Below are 16359 nucleotides of genomic sequence, written 5' to 3'. Positions count from 1 at the left end.
ACATTCAGATGAGCCAGAGATGGAGTGGTCGTCACTCCCCAAACCTTCGCTGGATGATTATTAAGCTAACCCTTGTCTACACGCGCTATGTCTGGTATTACTGCACCTTTTTCCATTCCCATCCCTAACCTAGTTTAAGTTCAGCCATCGCCTCAGGCTTGTGGAAGAGGAGTGGCAGCAATATCAGGTCAAGCCCAGGGAGGGGAAAAGCCCAGTGGTTAGTATTCCTGAGGTGTCGGAGGCAGGGAGACGGGAGGGCGATGCAGGGGAGAGTGTGTCTGGTGGGGGCAGGGAGAGGATGTCTGGAGGATGAGGCTTTAACTTAGCTAAAACCAAACACCAGTCTCCTGGTGGTGCTGCATGTGGCTTTTGAAATCAGGTACATCAACCCTTCCTGTATAAATGTGTTTATATGATACTAATCTGCTACACCAAATACATTTTATAGGAAACATAACTGCTACCTGGATAACATTCAGTAGCAACATGACATCCTCATATGGCACAGAAGTCATTAGGATGAGGTCAAGGGATTGAGTCCTGCACTCCACGTGCTGTTAGCTTGACACCTAACATCAGCAGGTCAGACTTCTCACATGTCCTGTGAAATATCCCAATCTTCTCAGAGCAACTGGCACAAAAGTTTGGACAGACATCTCGGTTTTGAGTGGAACGTCTTGACAACTGAATTTGGTACAGACATGAGAGATGTTCCTCTCTAGTTGATCCCTAACTTTTCATCTTGTGTCATCATCAAGTCTATGAGCTTATTTTATTTTTAGGAGACATGGTTGCTGTTATGCACTTATATGCTTGTTTGTGTGTATCTGTGCGTCTGTGCATGCATGTGTCTGAATTCCAACGTAGCCATGTGTGACTACAGCTGCTGGATGTATGTGTGACAGTGGAGCTCATTCCAGGTGGCTGTTCATCACTTCATATACTGTTATCGGTGGACTGGATCTCATACCACGTGTCACAAGTGTGGATCACACCCAGGCAAGCGTTGGTGTAAAATCATCTTCATCCCTGCAGGTTCACTCCTCTCTGCTCTCCATGTCTTGCCCTTTCTCTAATTTGTCTCTCTTCTCCTTCTCTTCCCCATCCCCTCCTCCCTCCATGTCTTGAAGGGCCAATGGCCAAGACAGGCTCATACAATGCAGTATTGATGTGGACGGTTAGTTAGCTCTTCCTCCACATATAGTCTTTCCTGTCTAATTAGTGTCGAAGGAGAAGAGCCTGTCACACTGTGTGTATGAGGTGTGTGTGTGTGTGTGTGTGTGTGAGCGCGTATGTATGTGCATGTGTATCCTAGCCTCTGCTCTCTTATCTCAGAGCTCTCATTAACCAGGCTTTGTTTTCCTTAGCTTCATTAGCATTCCCATGACAGCAGTTGTTACCTCAGCGCTAGGCTAAATGCTAGGCTAAATGGTAGCAATAAGAAGCCAGTCTGGCCTTTTTCATTAACATTATCCTATTTACATTGTCTAAGTGTTTGTAAGTGCAGTGACACAGCTTTCCCTAATAGCTCTTTGGCACTGGGTCTACATATCAAGTGTTTGCTTTAGCTATTCTGCTTCAAAATAGTGAGAGACAAATCGTCTCTCCTGCAGAATACGTTAGTCCTGCTCTCACCTTTGGCTGAATCAACTTGTCTGTGGCTGAGAGGAGTCCTGGCTACTCCATTAACATGAAGGCAGCATCTGCACAGACATGTTTCCTCCAGGTGCAGTCACTAATATCACTCCCTGGCCAGAATACAGAAAAAACAGAGGAAATGGGAACAAGCAGGGAAAGCACCAGGAGGGTTGCTTATCCACAGACAGACATGGGGGAGGTGGAGGTAGAAGAAGTGGAGAAATGGAAAATGAACGAGTATAGCAGGAAGGATGTGGGGGGGTTTAGGAGGTTGTTTTAGGGGTCCCGGTATATGTCCCTCATTAGGATGAGGTATTCTCCGGAGAGCTTGTGGTGAATCAGGGGGAGGTATGTAAAGGAGACCAGGTTATGACAGGAGAACACCTGCGCTAAGGTGACGCTGGAGCGAAGGATGCAACTACCGGCCATCCGCAATGATCACCATGGAGACGGTGTAGCAGTGAGATGAGGAGGAGCAAATGTTCAGCAGAACCTATCATAGTCCCTGAGGAGGGGTTCAAAGTCCAGCTACTCTGCATTTCCTCCATCCATACTCTCCCACTAACATACTAGCCATCACACCCAATTGTAAACTGAAACCAAAATACCACAGTGGTGGTTTACAATATTTTACCCCAGTAACTTCAGTGTTTATGCAGTTTACTGTATATCGCTACTTTTTTAGTTGCACGAACTTTCAAGCAGCCACTAATTATATGCCAGTGTAGTATGAAAACCAGCTTGCAGTTACACAAATTCAGTCTTGAGATAAATAGAGATGAGATCCTTTCCATTTGTATGTACCATTTGTTTTTGTGAATATAATTAATGTTTTCACGGTGTGATTAATTACATTGTATTTGCCTGTTGCATGTCTACAGTGTGAATAGCCAAAGTATCAGATAACACAACACTGCACATTGGTGTATCTGGAAAGTTGGAGTGAATCATTCTCAGCGCACCGCTGCACTGTACATGCTACCTGGTATGTGCGGTTTGATGGATTTGATTGGTCAGTGTGCTGCATTGCTAGATGCCAGATTGCACTCCAGCAGCAAGTTGTGCGAGGATCAACTTTTCTGCCTGGTTGCCCTTTGTTTTAATTTTTGCTGGAGCTCTCAATGTTTTGCCGCAACACTGCAATGGTCACATTGTAATGACTGTGAGGACTGTTACTTTGGACAGAATACTGTAGTTGGAGTGCAGCTTCAAAACAAAGCTTAAGGGCCTTAATAGGAGAAAAACTTCAACATGTCAGCGCATGTCAGCTTTACTGAAGTACCTCAGAAGCAAAGAGCGATGGCTTCTTTAGACTCACCATTTTGCACCAGCGTTAAAAAATAACAGGGAGAAATCAGTGGTAGAAGAGACAGAGATTCTTCAGCAGACAGCAGACTCAATCATCCATGATGTAATGCAGCCACATGACATGTATTTTGAGTAAGGGCTGCTCCTATCTCCCTGTCTCCTCTTTCAGATGAATATTACTCATGGATTGAGAGTGGTGAGACAGATGTCTGTAATTATGCAGAAAGCTGTCATACCTTCTATCCATGCTACCCCATCCTCCTCTTCCTCTTTCCACCTCCTCTCAGCTCTCTTTATCACTCTTTGCTCCCCTCTCTGTCTCTCTCTAAACCTCCCACTAACCCTGTCTGTCAGCGGCCCAGTGCTTACATATCCTTACAGAAGTGGAAATGGTCATTATTCACAGCTTAGGCTGCGGCTGTTTGCTGTGAAATAGCTCACAGTGTGCTAACATGCGTTCAGAAATGTAATTAGCATAACGATTAGCATTGCAATTTCACATGTTAACCTGTCAAAATGCACAAGCACCTCTCTCAGGACCCCTACAGTCAGTCCTGACAATACACTCCAAATGAAAAGATGTGATCTCTATCACACACTTATTCCTCTCTGAGGGGGAAATAAAGCCAAGAGAATAGTGTGTCATAGATGTATGTAAGAAAATGTAGAGAGAGGTTTTTTTCTTTTCTTTTCTTTGTTCCCCCTTCCATCTCAGCATCATGTAATCTATCTCCATATCAGTTTGGCCCTTTTTCTCCACAATGTGTCCCCAAGGATCCATTCACTAAATGGAAAACCCCTCTCACTGATGGATTTACACTAACACACACATGTACATGGAGCACAAAGTGGCAATATAATAATATTATTTCAACAGCATGGTCAGTGACCCCTCTAAAGACGAACCCTGCTGTGGCTGTATACACATAACCTTAATAATTCACTCACCCGCTGCTCTCAAACACACACACAGACGCACAAAGAAAAGGTCTAAATAATTTACAGAGAGAGACGTCTAGCCCCTAGCATGAATAAGTAAGAGGCAGCCCACTGGCCAACTGTGCCCCTCTCACGCTTCTCTCTGACCGCGTACACAGATTAATCAGCTCATAAATATTGCACTCCTTGCTTACTTGATAGTCTCACTAATTCTGTATTCAATTTTGTTTTCATTTAACTACCACTTAGTGAGTCTACAAATTGTGGTGTTAAGAGACAGATTGGAGATACTTTTTCACATGCATTTGAACAATGGAAATGCGGATGTTTAATTCACTGTTGCTGTAATTAGATACCACTAACCTACAATATGCGGCTCTTATCTTCTGATTTGTTTCATCTTTTTAGACTTAAAGTCCCAGTTTGGCTGTTTGCTTTCTAAAATTCAACTCCACACTGCACTACCAGCACTACAACAACTACTACTACAACAACAACACAGTACATATCTGTAAATATATGTATGTATATACTTAGAGGTATCAGACTCAAATCATAACTTAACATAGCAATCATATTCATAGTCAACACTCACACAATATTTCACCAGTAGAGGCTACTTGTCTCAACATTTGGACTGACTGTCTCAGAAAAAAGTGTCAGAGGTTGAGGAAAACTCATTTTCCTGCTAGGATTTTAATTGGTGTGTTCTGTTCCTACAAGATAGCACGCATTGGTGTTGCTCTGTTTCTGTAATGTTCAACAGTAGGAGGCTTCAACAAGATAGTTGTGCTGCATCAATAGTATCCTCCCCAGCCACAGATGTATTATGGAGAGGTCAGCCAATCCAAGAACAGCACTGCTGGATATTTAATCCATGTAGATGTGGATTGTGGTGGTCATGAGCTAGGGTGAACTCTTCTAAAACACCAAGATGCCCCAGCCATGTGCTGTCCTATTAACTATAACTACAGTTCAGGCTTACCTTAGACATTCCAGTGTTTTGTGAAGAGTCGTAGTTTTGAGTTTGGTGACAAAACAAAAACCTGAGAGACTGAGAAAAGCTGGCCAGGCCACAGTAGACACAGAATCTTCCATCCTGACCTGTCAGTCTCCGCTGGCAGAGCCTGGTACTGTCTGGCATCCTGGCAGCCTGATAGTCAGGCTATAGCAGCACAGATCATGACAACTAGTCCAGACTGAAGAAAAAGGCACAGATGATGATTCATTCACAGAGGACGATCATCAGAGAGAGCAGGATTTTTGTGCCCTTCTTTTCTGTCTCTCTCAGCAGGAGGGTTCTCCTGCAGTTATCTCTGTGGCTCTGTGTGTGTGTCACTTTGGTAGCAATTAAACTGTCCATTAAATCAGTGATGTAGAGGCTTAAAGAGCCGGGCTACCTACGTCATCCTTGGCTCCGTTCATACGACAAGCTTTGGAAGCAACTAGGATGAAATACTGTAATAATCTGTAATAGAAACACAGTGATAATCTGTAACTGTAATAAGTAGACAGAAGGAGAAGCAAAGAGAGGGAAATAGAGAAAGGAGTATAGAGGGTGGGACAGGTAAAGGGAGAAAGAAAGCAAAATAGCGTAAAATGCTGAGCGCAGGGTGCTGCGTGTCGGCAGGTATCAGGGGGAGTATTTGGTGGCCGGGAGCCAGTATGAGTGAGATGAGGGGAGGCGAGCCTGCAGAGCCAATAAATTACGGGCCTTCAAGCCCCACTTTACATTAATGGAATGTGCAGCACTGCTCTCTCCAGTCGGGCGCCGAGATTAAAGAGTAGGGAAATGGCTGTAGACAGGCTCTCCCTGGCCTGGGCTCCCTGTGTGATATGGGCCTTCAGAAACCCACAGAGTGGCCCCTTGGTGCACAGGCCCACGAAACAGTGATGGCTGTGTGTGGAGGTCCAGACTGAGCATTTTAGTCAAAAATCCATTCCAAGAAAACCCACAAGATGTCTTTGCTTTGTGATTAATAGCCATCGGCTTTGATGCTGCAGAACCACAAAAGGTGTTTTTTAGAGCAGCAATATCGTACAAAATCCTTGCTTGGGTTGTTTATATGTGAAATAGTGTATTAAAGATCCGCTCCTGGGAAAGTCAACCTGGATACAGTGTTGTACTCTGTAGATTTCTTACAGATTATGTGGGATAAAGTGTGCGAGTATGAGAGAATGGCTGAAGCACATCCACCTAAACCCTGCTCTCGTTCACAGCCCTTAAACCCATTAGCCCACTATTCATCTCTCAATTGAACTGTGCCACCGCTGTGTCTCTGCTTGTCTCCTGGTGGTTTTAGACTTGTTTGATGGAATCAGATGCATCTGGGAAGATTCAATTAAAATGCCGTTGCCTTTCTTAACTACTTCTCATCGCTCGCATGTCTCCTGCCAGTCTTTTAAAGTGATTACACACAATTATTTCAATTAGATGTCAGGAAGCAGTGCCATCATCATCAGACAGTAATCAGGTTGCGGTGGAGCAGTGGGAGACAGAAAGCGACAGCTCCTCTCATTCTCTTTCATTAAAGATGGAGGAGAGCATTACTTTGCGCTTTCTCTTTATTTTCCTCCCATCTTTCACAATGTGGCACACTCTTAGACACATAGAAAAAGACACTTTTGTACCCCCTGCAAGCTGTTCTCATCTCTGCTAATGAATGAAATCCATTTCTGGATCTCTTTCTAAGAGACGGTTGAAGATGAGGGATTGAGTGAAACACAAAGGAAGAGCAGGCCTCCTGTTGTCTCCTGGACAGAGTCAAATAGAGCAGCAAGAGAAAGGGAGATTATACAGAGAGCCTTCTGGCTATACTTTACAGTAGGAGGCAATTATAATAATATCTGAGTGCATTCCTGTTATTTTGTTGAAAATGTAATTCAATATGAAGAATGACAGACACTTAATGAGATTCACATATTTTTTTTCTTTCCTGTCCCACAACTTCCCCGTCTTTAAACAAGATTTCATTTTTATTTCTTCCTCCCTTTCTTCTTCTAAGTTTTTTTTACTCTCAATACAAAATAAGTACAATTGATTTTAATAGGGAAATATGGAACTGAACATTCGTACTACTTTACCATTCAGGAAAAACAGACACGAGCACAAAAAATGTCTTTATTTTCTCTCGTGTTGATCAGGAGCTCATGGGTTGAGCCGGTTGTGATGGCTTATGGTGGTCTGCGTTTCTGTGGGAGCTCCAGTATACTGTCCTTGAGGAGCAAAATATGCTATAGGAGCTCCCATGGGACTGCTAAGGTATGGTAACAGAGCTAGTGCAGGAGCTGCCCGGGCTCTGTGTTGTGATAACAGAGGCTTTGCAGGAGGAGACACACACAGCATAATGAGCAACCCACCGCCCACTGCAGCACACAGTGCGCACACAAACATGTACACACATGTGCGCACCCACGTGCAAAGTCTGAAACACACTTGCGTTCATATAAAGTGCATGCTCTTTATAATCCCATGTTTCCCTAGGTGTATTATTTTCATACAACATCATAATCAACAATACACGCACACATGACAGTGCGCACACACACACACACACACACACGCTATTATGAGGCAGCCCAGCCCTCTGCAGCACATGCTTGGTTGCTTGGCCGAGGCCATGCTGACTGCATGTCTTACAGCAGCATCAGTATGCTACGAGCATGGTCCTGTGTCTACACCACTCTCCTCTCCCTCCCTTTGTCCACTTCTCCTTTATGTCTCCCTACCAGTTCTCTGTCTTACCCCCATCACTCTCTCTGTGCTCCATTGGCTCTGGTACTCCCTCCATTCCTGATCTCTCTCTCTCTCTCTCTCTTTTAGTGCAAAACAGAGGCAGATTTGGGCTTATTACTACAGAGCTGTATTCACCTCTTTACTATTTTCAGCATTCTTATGCTATCTTTGAATTATTCGCTTTTTTTTGTACTCCCTCATATTCCATTTCTCTCTCCTCTTCATCTCTCCCTGGTCTCTCTCCTTCACCATGTCTTTGCGTCACTCCTTGCTGCACAAGTGGGGAACAGCATGCTAGGCTAATTATACCGTTAAAATCCAGCCATATTGGCTAATGTTGTTTTTCGACTTTTCCTCTCTGTTGTATTGTAACCAGGGGACGGGCCCATTAATTGCCCTGCTGATGGCTGTCATCATCCACACCCCTCTATGTCCTACACAGAGGGGTAGAGTGTGTGTGCGTGTGTTTGGGTGTATATGTGTGTGTATGTGTTTGTGTGAGTCTCAGCGGGTGTCTGATGGGAGGGTGCTCAAGTGTGGAGGACTCATCATGGGTTATTAGGAGCATGCAGGGGGGCCATCAAGCGTGAGAGATGGAGAGATAGAGGCAGCAGAGAGATGGAGAGTGAGAGAGAGGGAGAGAGAGAGAGAAAGAGAGAAAGATGGTTAAGAGTGAATCATTCCTAAAGTAGTGCTGGTCCCAATGTGTGGCTTTGAAAGAGACTCATTGAGTTTCCTCGCCTCTCCTCTCCTCTCCTCTCCTCTCCTCTCCTCTCCTCTCCTCTCCTCTCCTCTCCTCTCCTCTTGCTCCTCAATAGGCTGTTTGGCATTTTGAATTAACTTTTGTAAGTGTGACTAATACATTTTTATACACTGGACCTCATAAAGTTTGGCGAATTCCATGAGACAGAATAAAAGCAATGATCAAATCGGCAGAGGCAGAGATATGCTGATTTTTGGTCCCTGCTGTGGGTCGGTCTCTTAAAATTCTGCCCCACACTTCCCATAATCCAACTTCTTTGTCTTTCCTGGTAAACACCCACATCAGTCAGACTCACTCCCACAGTTTGTACCGTTGGCTTTCTAACCTGCTGACCTCATCCGGGTCATTTTCTCAGGCGTTAAAAAGCTCCTTCCGAAACCAGAGTAGAAAGTAAACTGTTTTCACTGGCTCAGTGGTACCACCTATGATTAGTCAATTGACTGTGACATTAAAAGTTGTTCCTCTGAAGGTCCCATATTCTGCAAATTTTGAAGTTCATACTTGTATACCAAGTGGAACAGGCTTACATGTTCAAAAAACACATTATTCTTCTTATAGCAGATGTGGCCGCTGAAGCTGTTTTCAGCCTCTGTCTGAACGCTCCGTTTAAGAGGAACGGAAACAGTCTGCTGCTTCGCTCTCGCCTTCAATATCGTCATTTTACCGGGAGCTGACAAAAGTGAGGAAAAAACAATGGTGGACAGCAAGGTGAAGTCGGGAGTTTTTCATTGGGCGGGGAGAGTGGGCCTGCTGAAGGGCAGGAGGAGGTCACATGATCAACAGATCCGCTTATGACACCATAAGGGGAGCCAAATATAAACAGAGCGTTTTCACACACATTTAGTTAAAGATGGAGCAGGAGAAAAAGAGAGAGGACAGTCTTTACTCAGAGTTTGAGGGTTTCTAGACACACCTGGGGACACATTTATGTTGAAAAGACAATAAAAAGTGGATTATGCATATTATAGGGCCTTTAGATAAATGTATTTTCTGTCATAGAAATGATTTTCTGGAGTGAATGAGGGTTATCATGCGGCCTTGAGTGACAGGTCACATCATTACATCCTCACACACTCATTCTCTCTCACACACACACACACACACACACACACACACACATACACACACACACACACACATACATGGACCTATATAGTATAAATGCAGCACACACACTGGTCTCTCATTGACCACTGTTAATTTCCTGGGAGGCATCCTCACAGCATATGAAGGCAGATAGGGATAAAGGATAAGAATCTAGACAGCCTTGTATGCCATGATTAATTCATCTCATATTCTGCTTGCCTAGAATGAATGTGCAGTTAATATTTAATATTTCTACACTTTTTCACATGATTGCAACATGATTATAAGAGGGGCCCATAGTGTGTGTGTGTGTGTGTGTGTGTGTGTGTTTGGTAGGTGAGCGAGAGGGCAAGAGAGAGCAGTGTGAAAGAGAGAAGCTGAAATCATGCGTTTTTGTAAACTACATCCTGCATCCATCACTGCTTGTGCTTACCAGTAATGCTAATGTGACACTTAAGTAATTGAAATTGAAAAACAAAATTAGACTGAAAGAGGCAATTACAGAGAGAGAACAGGCGATGACTGGAGAAGAAGAGAACCAGGAGGAGAGACACAGTCACAACATTACCGCATGTAGTTCAGTGTGGGGGTTGTAGTGTGCGCTGACACGGTTTGTTGTTGTGCATCTGAGCAGCGCAAGAATAAACACGGAGTGCACCTCCAGCTTCATTTTCAGGCTGTATGGAACGACAATTACATTTTTTCATTTATGAAACACAACAATGAGTAACTACATAGTGTTTGCAGTATATGAATTAAACTCGCCCCCCTGGAAACAGGCGGCATGAAGGAAATGCATATAAAGTAAAAGGGAGAAAAAAAGGAGAGAGTGGGAGACGCAGATTTCATATTACATGATAATTCAACCCTTGAAATGTTATTATTGTTCATAATTGGAGCCTTTAATAAGCCTGCTGTGAGGTCATGGTGTATTAATGGTATGTATTACAATGATTCACCAGATTCACAAAGCAGTGGAGACTCTGGATAAGCTCACGATATTACACTGAAACACCCCCTCATACACAGTTTGCTGCCTCGCTTTGAAAGCTTATGTGGTAATTATACTTCAGTGAAGATGCATGTAAACGTGTCTGCAGATTTATGCAGAGGATGGTCTTGTGGTTGCCGAGGCTGGCAGTGGAGCTGACTCTCAAACCTTCACAATGCGTTGCTTGTGGCCTGATTGGTTGATCCAACTTTCTTTTGGGGGACAAGTTTTAAATTAGAATACTGAAGTGGACACATTAACTTGAGTTTTAAAAGAAGCATAAGTAAAAAAAAAAAAACAGCCACCACAACCAAATCTGTGTTTGCACACACGCTGCAGGCAGTGTCATGTTGTACTAGTATTGTGAAGGTAATATGAAGTAAGAGGCACAAGACTGATGAACAAGTTAATTAGAGGCCAGGCCAGTCAGCCCCACCTTCTGACCCATCTCTACCCCTCCCACCCTCCCCCCTCTACATCTCCCCTTATCTGTCATTCACATTCTCACCACTGCTAATGAGCTTATTCTGAGCTGTACATTATGTCTGCAGCTGTACCTTTTCCTCTGTACAGCGCAGCTCAGCTTTTTTCCCCACCAGAAAGACAGAAATGGCTCCTGGTTCCCAACATGTCCCCAATTAGATGCCCTTCTATTCATCCCTATGTCATTTTCTCCCTCTTCTCTCGATCTTCTTGTTTCCCTTGTCTGCCGGTGTTGGAGGCAGGTTGTAAAACAGGCCGCCTTATCCAAATGGAGACGAGCCCCGCGGTCAGCGTAGTTTTGTTATTGAGGCAGAGTCACATTAGCCTCTTTAGTCTGCCAGAGTGAGCGCACACGTGTGGCCCTGTGTGTGTGCGCGTGTGTGCTTATGTGTACGTGCATGTGTGTTTTGAGGCTGTGTGTGACATTAGCCTCGCAGTCACAGGTAATGATCTCATCTCCCCGCTAGTGACTAGAGGCACACAAAGGGAATTACACACACACACACACACACACACACACACTGTGAGAGGGAAAGATGGGGAGCAGAGATTGGTATTGTAATGGTACTCTAATGGGCTACCTGACAAGTGCCTTTTCTTAATGCTATACCCCTCCTCTCCCCCTTCCCCTCCCTGTGCTCCCTCACTCTCTCCTCCAGGTGCAGGAGCAGTGATATGGACACCAGGTGTGTTGACGTCCAGGTAGGTGTTCAAAGCTCATAGCACACTGTTTGTGTGCATCAAACACACCATGTTTTGAACAATGTTGCTTTGTCATCACATCATAACCTGCTATTTGTTCTGCTACTTCTACCTTGTTTAGCTGCTATTCAACTAAATCTATGGCTGTGTGCACTCTGCAATTTTATTTTTGAATGTACAAATTTGGTGTTTGGATTTTATACACGACATAGCGTTTAAGCAATAATGTACTTTCTGCTAACAAAATAGAGTGCATTGTGTCACATTTTACAGATTACACATTACCTTTGTGTGACGCTATATCTGTCAGCAATGACTCAAAATGGCGATGACACATCGCAAATGGTGACAGAGCGAATCGAATAGATGAGAATGGAAACTCGCATAAACACACACGGCAGTCATCTCCACACTCCACACTTCATATCAATTACACAAAAACCTGAGTGAATGCACAGTGAGACAATGCCAAAACAAACCGGGGGTGCTGAGGCAACACACGGCAACAAGAGATGAGTGCTGCAAGCTCTGCTCCAAGTATGTTCTTTTAAACTTATGAAAAAGTAATGACAAAATGCTAATTTTAGATTAACCCCTGCTTTTAAAAATAAATTCTGCATTGTCAGGTAAAAACACAACCTCCGTCATTTTGATTTGGTATTACGTTGGAGGCCGCAACACATAACAGAAGATGTTTCTTCCTAAATCAGAAGACTACATCTACATCTGATATGGTTTCAATTCGACAAGGCAAACTTGCTATTAAATTCAACATTTGCTTAGCTTTGAATCTGGCAGCCCATCCACCTTCTATCTGATCAGTTTTCTAGCTCTGAGCAGCCTCTCCACCCCACAGACACCCCACAGACACACTATGATGCTCTTATATTCCTGGCTCTCTATTTTTCTATTTATACCCACTGAGATGAGCAATGAGCCCCAGGCAGCCCTCACTCACCAAGCCGAGCACACGTAGACACACACCGGCACAGAAACACACTTTCTTTCTCAGACACAAACACACGCACACGCTGTGAGTTAAGGCTGAGGTGGAGGTTAGAGGGTTTCATCAACAGTGTGTCTGACCATATGAACTAATGTAATGCAGTTAGCCGTATTGTCAAGCCTCAGAAAACACACAGAGGACTGGAGTTCCCGCTGTGTCCTTGCTTTCAGCCTTGTGCATTCTGCTGCCCGACCTTAAAGAGAAAATACACTCTAAAAAATGAGCAGCATTCCTGTGATAATGTTCATTCTTGGTTTGTAAACATTGGAATATGATCAATGAGCATCAAAACAGGACAGACTGATCAGGAGACACATCTTGCAGCAACTGTGACAGTAATTGAGGTGATTTCTTAAGGCTTTGGGCTTTTCAGATGGCTATTATCAACACAATGAAATTAATGATTTTTTTGGAACGTAAAAGCACCTCAGTCGTTGCCAAGAAGCAGCATGATAGAGAGATTGTGCAGGTCAGTGCCAATATGTGTTTTCTGTATCTATAAGCTTTAATTACTTAAGCGATCAAAAAAAAAAAAAACAATTAGCCGGCTCTCTTTTTTGACCTCAACTAAAAGGGGAGTTTATCACATTAAATCCATGCCCACATTCATACACCTGCACACATCCAGACATACAAGCTGCCACACACAGAGGGAGAGAACGTTTATAAAACAGTGCGCAGGATCCATACTGGATTGTTGTGTATGTATGTGGATTTTTACAACCAACGACGATAATTCTATCAGTCAGCAGTTAGAAAACGGGGTGAGGTGAAAGGACTCACTGATATTCATGGATAATATCATGGAAAAGCGAGCCAGACTTTCCTGCATTGTGCCACCTCCCACATCCTGGCATCCCAGCATTTCAACAGCAGCAGTGCCTGACCATGAGTGCCAGTCTTGTGATTGTGAGATATCACTGATATTTGAAAAATAATTAGTAGAAATTTATTTGAGATTTGAGTTGGATTATGTCTTTTACAACTGAAACATCCTCATGGAATAGTTTTGCACAAGCACTAATAACACTGTTGGTTTGAATGTTTATGATAAAGTGGATCTTTAAGCAACTTATGATACGAAGATATGAACTTTTGATACGAAGTTAGATTAAATGTGAGATGCATCAATATGATTCATCTCAGTACATCGCCTCACTATCTATGTTGCCAATTGCCCCTGTGTCCAAAATGTTCGTACGCATGAGTCCCATTGAAGTGCGCACATTCTCCCATCAAGTTTGTTTTTATAGATCCCAACTTTTGTGCGGGATATGGCGCACGCCTCTTTCAGGCCCCGTTTTGTGCGTACGTCATAAATGAGGCCCCTGGAGTACTACTGTGTAACTGAACCAGTTAAAAATGAATGAGGACAACATCCATGAGAAAAAGCCCAGCTTGCATTATTTACAATGTTGAGAGCACACTGAAACTGTGTCAGCTTGACTTGATCCACCTCCTCTGCCCTCTTTTCCCCTTTCTCCCCCTCCCAGTACTACCATCACCCCCCTCACACACACACACACACACACACACACACACACACACACACACACACACCTTTGCTCATAGTTTACCAGAGGTTGAGCAGGGTCAGTATCATAACTCTTCAGTTCAGTGGAGCAGAGGGTAGTAAGGAGGAATATAGTGTACAGCAGATCTCTTATCAGCTCTTCAGTTCACAGTGATGTATGATTTTGTATTTCACTTTTATACACTTTACACTCTCCATAGATACGTGTACATGTACTGTCTACCTGCACTAAGGATTTGTCTCTATGAGCATGAGGGTTGGTCTTGACACACAGTCTTAACAGGTGCTTTAATACAATGTAGATATTAGAAGAAATTGTGTGGAAGTAGCTGTTAGAGAGGCACACAGTTAGTGTTGCATCATGTCTAATCATGTCTTTTTCACATCTATGAACTTGCTGTCGTACAATGAGGTTATACCTGACTGCAGTTATATTACTGATCTCCAAATCCATTCTTGTGTCCTATGACATGTTTGACATGATATGTTGGTCCTTCTTAAACAAGAAATGCAGGTGTTTTTCTTAGTATTTATGTCTGAGGTGGGGATGGTGAGTTGGCCGATAAGAAAAGGGTGTCCAAAGCTTCCTCATGGGAACAATGCTTCATGCCCATGCCACTGTATTCTGTCTAGAGTACAGAGGCTATTAAATCAGCAGGGAAAGACTTATCTTAATTGATCTTACAACACCAAGTGTGCAGCACCCATCTCTACCATGAGAGATATTGTCTGTGTTTGTCTTCTTCAAGGCACCATGGGACAACTGTTCTCCGCAAGGATCCGCTTAGTATTCTTAGATTTTAGAAATGCCACATAATAATCAAGTTTCCATCCAAATCTAGCACAAATTTTAACCTCATTTCCAGAAAACTGGCAAATAAGTGCATAATAAGTTTTCATTTATTACTGTTATGCAACTGCAAGGAGTTGGGATAATGATTAACAGCTGGTTGAGCTAATTCTCCAGTCAGTTACCAAAAAACTGTTGAAGAAGAGGATGCAACAAGACGACCCAATTAAAAGAGCGGCAGTCAAATCTCAAACAATGGAACAATGTAAAAACAATGATGGAAATATGGCATTGCTTTTTTTCTGCAGTCATTTTTCATCATTTTAGTGACGAGTGACGTTTAAGTCTCATGCTTCATATACGTCATGATTTTATCTCTATGTGTGAGTCGAAGTCTGTTTCCATTGCACTTTGCTCCATTTGGGTTTTTATCTATACACCAACCTTTCCACTGCAGCTATGAATAAACATTTATTTCAACTTTGTTTTATATTTCTGGTGTTTCCACCTCTTCATTAATAGACTTTAGTACAACATGATTTAGAATTCCTACAAGTTATTTATAGTTTTTTGAAATGCTGAATCCAGATTCTGTCCAAGGAATCTGCTCTGTCACTGAGCCTGTGCTCTGACCACCATGTGGAAGGACAGGAGAGAAAGAAGAACATTTCTTTATTCACACATTGTGACCACATGTCACAGGTAATGTAATCTTAATACATCTCTCATTTTGTGATACAAAATCTTTAATTTTGGAGTTATTTACCACTACCTTCACTGTGGTTTTTTCCACCCCAATGTAAGCTTGTTTTCCTCTTCTAACTGCACCAGCTACTGCCAAATAAATACATAAACAAAGCAAACCTACAGAATTGTCACTGGCAAAAAAACAGCGTCATTGACGAATTATTTTCTTGAAAAAAAAATTGCTAATGTTATCACCGCTGCCTCATGTCACCTCCAGTAAGACCCAGTAAATGTATTTCTGCTAATAACCTCCTTTAATTACGTCTAAGACACAAATTATGTTCCTATTATGACACATGTACACATTCACACAATACTGTAGAATTACTTTAGATTAACATATTTATATGATTGTTTTGTGTCATTCTTTAAAACTAACTTAGACAACACCAGAACTGGCTGTGGGCACAACTTGGGAGAAGCTGTGTGGCTGTTGTGCATTAAACTCTACGTAAAACTACTTAATTGAGATCAAAACATTGTCGCATATCTGCTAAACTATCAAAAAAGTAATCTTTTATAGACATACTGGGGAAACAGTGCTGCAGTGACATGTGCGATACAGTTTTCTTTTAATATTTTGAGGAATCCAGGGTGTCAGGGCTGATGGAGTACAATGAGTTCAGACTGGCAGCA

The sequence above is a fragment of the Pempheris klunzingeri genome, chromosome 6 (genome assembly GCF_042242105.1).
Source record: "Pempheris klunzingeri isolate RE-2024b chromosome 6, fPemKlu1.hap1, whole genome shotgun sequence".
Lineage (NCBI taxonomy): Eukaryota > Metazoa > Chordata > Actinopteri > Acropomatiformes > Pempheridae > Pempheris > Pempheris klunzingeri.
This window is presented reverse-complemented; position numbering follows the sequence as displayed.